Source organism: Neomonachus schauinslandi, chromosome 8 (genome assembly GCF_002201575.2).
Source record: "Neomonachus schauinslandi chromosome 8, ASM220157v2, whole genome shotgun sequence".
NCBI lineage: Eukaryota > Metazoa > Chordata > Mammalia > Carnivora > Phocidae > Neomonachus > Neomonachus schauinslandi.
The window spans coordinates 110,767,449-110,774,970 of record NC_058410.1 but is presented as its reverse complement, the minus strand read 5'-3'; the positions used below and the strand labels follow the sequence as shown (position 1 = coordinate 110,774,970).

Here is a 7,522-nt window from a genome sequence, read left to right as displayed (position 1 = left end):
CATGTATGTGGGTATGTGGGTATGTATGTATGTGGGTATGTGTGTGCGTATGTATGTATGTGTGTATATGTATGTGGGTATGTGTGTGTATGTATGTGTGTGTATGTATGTGGGTGTGTGTGTATGTATGTGGGTGTGTGTATGTATGTATGTGGGTGTATGTATGTGTGTATGCATGTGGGTATGTGTGTGTATGCATGTGGGTATGTGTGTGTGTGTGTGTATGTTGGTGTGTGTGTGTATGTGTGTTTGTAGGTGCCCCCTACCTTGTCGTGGTACCCAGCCACCTCCTGACTCCTCAGAGGTTCACTGCTCAGATGAATACAGATGGGTTGAGAGATCAGGGCATACACATACATACATACACACACATACCCACATGCACACTTTTTTTCCCTGCATTCCAACGACATACCTTTCCCAGTGCAGGGACCTAAGGTGGCTGTAGGCGGGGCTCTGACCGGAGGGGTAGTCGATGTACCCCCACTGCTACCCATCTGTCCCGGGCACCAGAGAGTTTAACACGAGACAAACATCCTTGCCTCAAGGAGCTCATAGTCTCAGTAAAGGAGAAAAGACACCCTCATAATAATAATAATAATAGCTAATATTTACTGACTACCTACTATGTGCCAAGTCTTACCCTAAAAGCAGGGGATTTGTTCACTCTTTAAAACTACCCCATGGTTATACTCGTTGTACAGATGAGGCAATTGAGGCCCCAGGAAGAGTAAACCACATGCTTCAGATGATGTGGTGAATGGTAGAGCCAGCATTTGAACCCAGACTGTGCTTTTAACCCCTGTGTCTTGAAGGGGCCTTCAAGGAGAAGCCGGCCCAGAAGCAAGTGGGAGAATGAGGTCACAATGTGGGAAACAGTCTTCCTGGAAGAGGTGGCCCTTTAGTGGAACATCAGGGCCCCTGACAAGGTCTGACGTGGACTTCCCCTCAAAACAAAGGACTGAGGTCAGATGAAGCCCAAGCAGGGGTGCTAAGGAGGCTCTTTCCTTCTCAGTCTTCCCAGTATACCCACCTCCCCCCAAGGTGCTCAGGGAGAGCCTGGGCTTGGAGAGAGGCACCCACCTAGTGAGATGCAGAGCGGATCAGTGGCCCCTCCCACAGCACTTCTGTGGCCTGTTGTAAGCACTTTACATCCCTACACTCATTTACTCCTCACAATAACCCCATGAGCAAGGACTCTGATTATGCTCTCATTTTACAGAGGGACAAACTGAGGCACAGAGATGCCAAGTGTCTTTTCCAAGTTCATAAGCTAGGGAGTAGGAGACCCAGGAATCCGTTCCGGAGTCTGGTTCGGAGTGTGTGAAATTGCTACACGAGGCTCCCTTGAGTGTGCATGCATGCACGTGGGCGTGCATATGTGTATGTTCCTGTGTTGTGTGGCTCTGGGCATGAAGACAGGGGAGTGGCCTGGGTCTGCTGGCTGGGCACACTCCAGGGGAGGGCAGGGAGCTGCCTGCTCTCTCCCCACAAATGAAAAGGTTGGGTCCCACAATCTAATGGTTCTGCTTGCGGTGCTCTGAGCAGCTTTGTGAGCCTCAGCAGATGCCAGGGTCTCTGTGCTTCAGCTTGCTTACCTGGGCAGTGGGATAAAGCCAGGTGATAAGGGTATTAGGAGGATCGCAGGTTCTTGAAAAATGGTTGCTGTTGATTTTTTCCAGCCACCCTACTTATCTGCCCCACCCCAAATCCACAGGCTTTCCCTGCCTCCCGGAGTTTTGGGACTGGCTGCTTGGCCAGCCTGGGCTGGGCCTCTAGACCCCAGGGAGCCAGGCCCCGGACAGGGCCCATCACTCAGCACTAAGCTGCCCCCAGCTCTGCCTGCCCCTTGCGGCTCCATCCATCACCTTTAATTTTATTTGAGCAGGAAATAGGTCCTGGTGGTGCCCGTTTATGAGTGAACACAGTTTTATTGCTTTCTCCATGAGGATACTGGCCAAGGCACAGGCCCCCTGCTGGGCTCCACTTCCCTCCCCCCCCCCCCCAACTCACCAAGCTAATTCACTCTCTGACACTCAGGATCACTGACTCTGCCTTTCTCTCTCCTCTCCCTGAGTTAGGGCCCTGCAGAGCCACCCACCATGGGCTCCCACAGCATAATTGCTGTCTCTTGCTTGTCCTGCTGGTCCCCTTGGCAGCGGCTGGCCCCAGGGGCTTCCCTGACCCCCACCAGGGCATGTGGAAGCAGGAAGAGGGCAGTGCTGGAGCTTTCTTGGGCTGATCAAGGGAATGGCCTATGGAGAAACTTCACAGTGTGAGTTAGGGGTGGGGAGAAGGAACGGGGTGTCGTAGGCAGGGTCCTGGCGGGAAACACACTCAGCTGGGAATCTGAAGAGAATTTAATGGAGGGGCCACTTACTGAGGCGGGACAGGGTTAAGGGGCCACTAAGGTGTGTAAAACAACCAAGGACTATAAAAGGGGGAGGCTTTAGCATTCCTAGACCTGAGTGGAGCAGGCAGGGCGCTCTGGGGCCCCCATGACAGCTAGAAGTCATGGTGATGGAGAGGCTACGCAGCAGGGCTGTGGCCACAGAGGGGCCCTCCTACCTTTTACTTGCTCCTCCCACTGGCCAAACCCATAGAGGGCAGGGAGCCCAAATGATGCTGTCCACAGGGTTCAGTCTTCTGGGGTGCAGGGCAAGGCAGAGGAATGTGTGACCAGAGAAAGAATTAAATTTAAAACAATGACCAGACACTCGGGTTAGGTCTGTGTCAGGAGATAGGGGTGCCAGTGAGACCTCAGGAGTGTGCTTGTGTGTGCGTTGAGGAGAAGGGGGTGACCCCTCACCACGGGGCTGAAGAGGTCAGCTCAGCGGCCCAGGAAGTGGTGCTGAGGGAGGTCAGAGCCTCCTCTTTTGCCTGGGGTGTGGCATCAGGAAGTCTTCCAGAGAGAGGGGACATCAGCGCCAGGTCTGAAAGAACAGGGAGATGGAGTAGAGGGGGAAGAGGGCCTCCATGAGGGGAGGACAGCCAGGCATCACCCTGGAGATGGGGCCGGGCCTCGGGCCTCAGAGCCTCATGACATCCCAGGGATGGGACACCAGCCAAACCCTTGACTTCTGAGCCCTCTAATTCAGAATTTGGGACCCCAGAGGGCAGAAGCAGATGAGTCAAGGAAGGAACGTGTTCAAAGGAGATGCTTGGCGTTTTAACAAGACTTTGTGAACCAGAAGGCTTGAGTGGCTGCTGAGAGCCCCTTGCCACCTGAGGGCCATCCAGCAGCCTCGTTTACCCACAAACAGCTGATCTGCTCATTACAAATCATTCCAGTCTCATTAGCTGCACCTCCTTCTGATCTGTACCTGTTTGTTAGTTTAGTTCTCATTACAGGAAAGTCATAAAATGCTTTTAAAATGGCCTATAACTCACAATTCTCAGAAACTGACAGGTGCCTCCCTTGAGTCTTGTCAAGCCCAGGAGCTTTCTCGGTAGGCGGGCAGGCCGGCGTTGCCCCAGGGAGACCGGGGCGGAGTTTGGCCCCGGAGGAGTTGTGGCTGAGGTGGTGCCCTCTTCCAGCCCCAGCCTCACTGAGGGAGTGCCTTCTGGAGAAATTGGGATCGGGGCAGCAGGGCTTTCAATGTGACCATGTCTTGAAGGCCTCCTATGCACCAGGCGCTTCCCATGCTTTACCTCCTAATCCTCACACCACAGACCTGGGACGCCATTATGGTTCCCATTTTACAGATGCGGAAACTGAGACCCAGTGAGGTCTTCCCGAGGTCCCATGGCTGGTGGAGGGCAGAACCAGGATTTGAACTTGGGTCTGGGTAGTTCAGAACCTGAGCCCTTCTCCTGCGCCATGATTGACGCACTACCCCTGCCCCCCACCCCAAGCTGATGCCTTCAGTTCCAGCCCTGCCTTTGACCCTCATACCACCACGGCGCGGAGGGCCTGGGACGCCCCTCCCCAAATCTTAGCTTCCCGGCCTTTCAGCTGCGGCCCAGTAGGCCTCGCTGGCCTGCTGCTGTTGCCAGGGTGCAGGAGCTAATGGATTCATGAGCAGCTCTCCACAGCCCTGAGAGCCTGCATCCACGTGGAAGGGCGGCTGTTAGCTTGATTACAGACGCCGCTGCAGTTTCCGGGAGGGGAAGTGTTTAATTGGGGGTTTTATTTCCAGCACCAGGGTCTGACTTAATGAAATATCCCTGGGCCTCCTGGCATGCAGCCGGCGGCCTCCTGGTGTTGACAAGACCAGAGCCAAGCCCCTGGCTGTGATTTACCAGTGGCTCCTGGGCCAGATAAAGCTGAGCTGATAAGCAGGGCTGGGCCCGGACCCACCCCACCTCTAGCCACGATGGGCATCTGGGGACCATAGGCCTAGCCAAGAATGAGCCCTGGCTTTTAATATTGGCCGCTAATGAAGGATAATTGACAGACACTCTCATGGGCTCACTGAGCTTCTCAGGGACGCAGTGATCCCTTGACACGGTGCCAGCAACACATCTGGGCATGTACCCCTCCCCATCTTCCCAGCTGGCCCTGCACAGAGGTTCCAAGAATGGCCCCTATGGGGTCACGCTGCCAGGAATCCACACTGACCAGAGGGTCTGCTGGGAGGGTGCTGGGAGTGTTAGCAAACCCAAGCCCAGAAGAAGGGCAGAGGAGAAATGGCACATGGCCACTGTTGACAGTTAGCAGTGAGTCTGGCTGCTAACTTTTGACCTCTGAAGGCAAAGAGCTGGGGGTCCGGACCCTGATTCTGCTACTTCCTGGCTGGATGAACTTGGGCAAGTCACCTGGCCACTCAGAGGCTCAGTTACTTCATCCATAAAATGGGATTAACTGTGCCTTCCTTGTAACGTGGTTGTGATGTTCAAAGGTGTCAGGCATGCAGCAGGTGTTAAGAAACTGATATTGTCGGTGTGTAGCTTGCGGAGAGGTTGTATAAGGTGCACGTGGGGAGGGAGTAGCAATTGTGGGTACACCTGTGTTAGCTGTGCTATTATTAGGGTATTATCAGGGTCACCCTGCTGTGGGCTAAGGCCTAAATGGGCAATTAGGTGGTTTGTGCCCCATTGCCATGTCCTCTCCCTTCCCCTGGACCCTCGGCCTCCTCTCTCCGCCCTTGCTGTCATCAGAATGGGCTGTCAGTGAGGGCTCTGACATCAGTCTCACTCCCTATGGGGTCAGCTCAGATCCCCATCACTGCTCTGAGGTTATCCCGCCACTGAAGACTGGCTTGGCCTCATTTCAGAAGACTCAGCCCCTGGTGAAGAATTCCAGGCATCCATGCAGCAGATGAGAATGGCATTGGGGGCCTGAGAGGAGCCCTTCCAGTTGCTGAAACCAGAACACATGCCTCCCCTTCTCTGCCTTTGTTTTGGCCTGATTTTGTTCAGAAACACACTTGAGGGGCATTGGGAGTCGGCTCTTCTCACTGCTGGAAGTCCCGCCATTAGATTTTCAGGGTTTTGTTTCTCTTCCGTAAAGTCTCTTAGAATGCAGGTTTTTCTAGAAGCAATGATGCTGCAAGGTGATTTACCCTCCCGTATTGCCAGATACCTCTGTCTCTCTAAGAGGGCCTTGGTTCAGGGCTTGTTTATGAAAGAGTGGGAGAAAGGAGAAGAGTGAACAGGGAGGCTGCACTGGGTGACTGGGCGTTGGCGATAAGGAAGGACGAGGGTCTGACTGACAGGCCCTGCAGGTGTCTGACACATACCCACAGTGGGCAGACCTGTGGTTTGTGAACTGTAAGACAGACCTCCGGTCTAGATGGTTGTGTCCCTGCTGGGCCCTTTCGGGGGTTTCCGGGCTCCCATCATGCTCCCATCATGCTCCCATCATGCACACATTCGAATGAGTCTCTTCCCACACACAGTTCTTACTGCTACCCCTCCACCTGGAAACTTCTGACTAGGGCCTCCGACGCTTCTCCATTCTCTCTCCCTCCCTCCCTCCCACTGCACCTTCATCCCAGAGCTGGTCCTTAAAATCTTTTAGTCCTTTAGAATTTTTAAATCTTTTAAATTTCATCCTGGCTCGTTTCCCTGTTTGATCTCCCTGGGCTAACCTAACCCTGTTTTGACCCTGGTTTCCTGGTCCTGGGATCAGACTTACATTCTCCTCCAGAGAGGTAATGAGGCATTTCCTCCCAGACACAAGTACGCCCCTCATTCCCTCTCATGACCTCACAGTGAACCGGGGGCCCCAGGCCACCCACCTCCCTGGGTAGGGGGATAATGGGGTGTGGCAGACTTGATGTAAATGGGCATAGAGAACGTCCTAGCCCCAGCTCTGTTAGGCCTGTGTTTGATCTCTCTTAGTTTACATTTATGCTGTTACTTTCTGAGGGCTGTTTTTTCTGTGAGACTCTTCATTCCCTGAAGCCTGGAACTGTACTTCCTCCTTCAGACTGGGAGCTCTCTGAGGACAGGGGCTGGATCTCTCCCTCCTCTCAGACCAGGAGGTCTCCAAGGGCAGTCTATCCCCAACATCCCCATTGAAGGGAGGAGCTGGGTCTTCCCCCCTTTGAATGGAGGGTCTCCAAGGGCTGTGCCTCTATCATCGACATTGTGTTCTCTTTAGATCAGGCCGTCTTTGCGGATAAGACTATGTCATTTCCATCAGATTAGGACTTCCTAAAGGCAGGGCTATGTCTCCTCCCTCAGACTGGGGCTCCCTGAGGGCAGGGCTGTGTCTCCCCCTCAGACTGGGCCCCCTGAGGGCAGGGCTGGGTCTCCCCCCTCAGACTGGGGTCCCTGAGGGCAGGGCTGTGTCTCCCCTCAGACTGGGGCTCCCTGAGGGCAGGGCTGTGTCTCCCCCTCAGACTGGGGCTCCCTGGGGCAGGGCTGTGTCTCCCCCTCAGACTGGGGCTCCCTGAGGGCAGGGCTGTGTCTCCCCTCAGACTGGGGCTCCCTGAGGGCAGGGCTGTGTCTCCCCCTCCGTCTGGAGCTCCTTGAAGGCACTGGATTCTCGCCTGAGATGGGGCCTTTGCACCCCACCCTAGCCCTCTGGCTCTGGCAGCACCCAGGCATTCCTCCCGGGACACCGTTTGTCACGCTTTGATGAATGAAACCTACTAAGAATAACTCAGTCCTTGTAGTCTCTAAAGGACAGAGGTGTGGGGAGAGGGAGGGGCTGGTGACTGTGGGGGGCCTGGGGGGAGATGGACACATTCTTTCATCCAGTAGCATTTTCCCAGGTGCCCATCTGGACACTGAGAGGAGACATGGTGAGTGCCATAGGGCCCCCTACTGTGCCATTTCTGCTGTTGTCAGTAGGGGGGTGTCCACAGGAACCCTGAGACTGAAATCCCCACCCCCTTCTTCGCAACTTCCCCACTGCAGAAGTCATCACCTCAAGGCCACCCAGCCCCCGTCTATGCCTGGCCCAAGCTCCCTCTGCTTGGAACTCAGGTGCTTGGGGTCAGAGGCTGCTTCCAGTGGGTCACGGCTGTGGGGTGGGGAGGGACCCCTGGAGCAGCCTTCCTCCTCCTATGGAGACCTATCAGAGTGACCATGGGAGAATGTAGAAGCAGTCTCTCTTAAAAAAAGGGGGGGG

At 54.7% G+C, this 7,522-nt stretch overlaps 1 protein-coding gene across 1 annotated transcript in view; it reads left to right on the top strand.

The window, feature by feature from the left end:
- The window catches only part of GLP1R (glucagon like peptide 1 receptor), a 43,157-nt gene that overhangs the window by 9,276 nt on the left and 26,359 nt on the right, over positions 1-7,522 (top strand). The window lies entirely within an intron of this gene.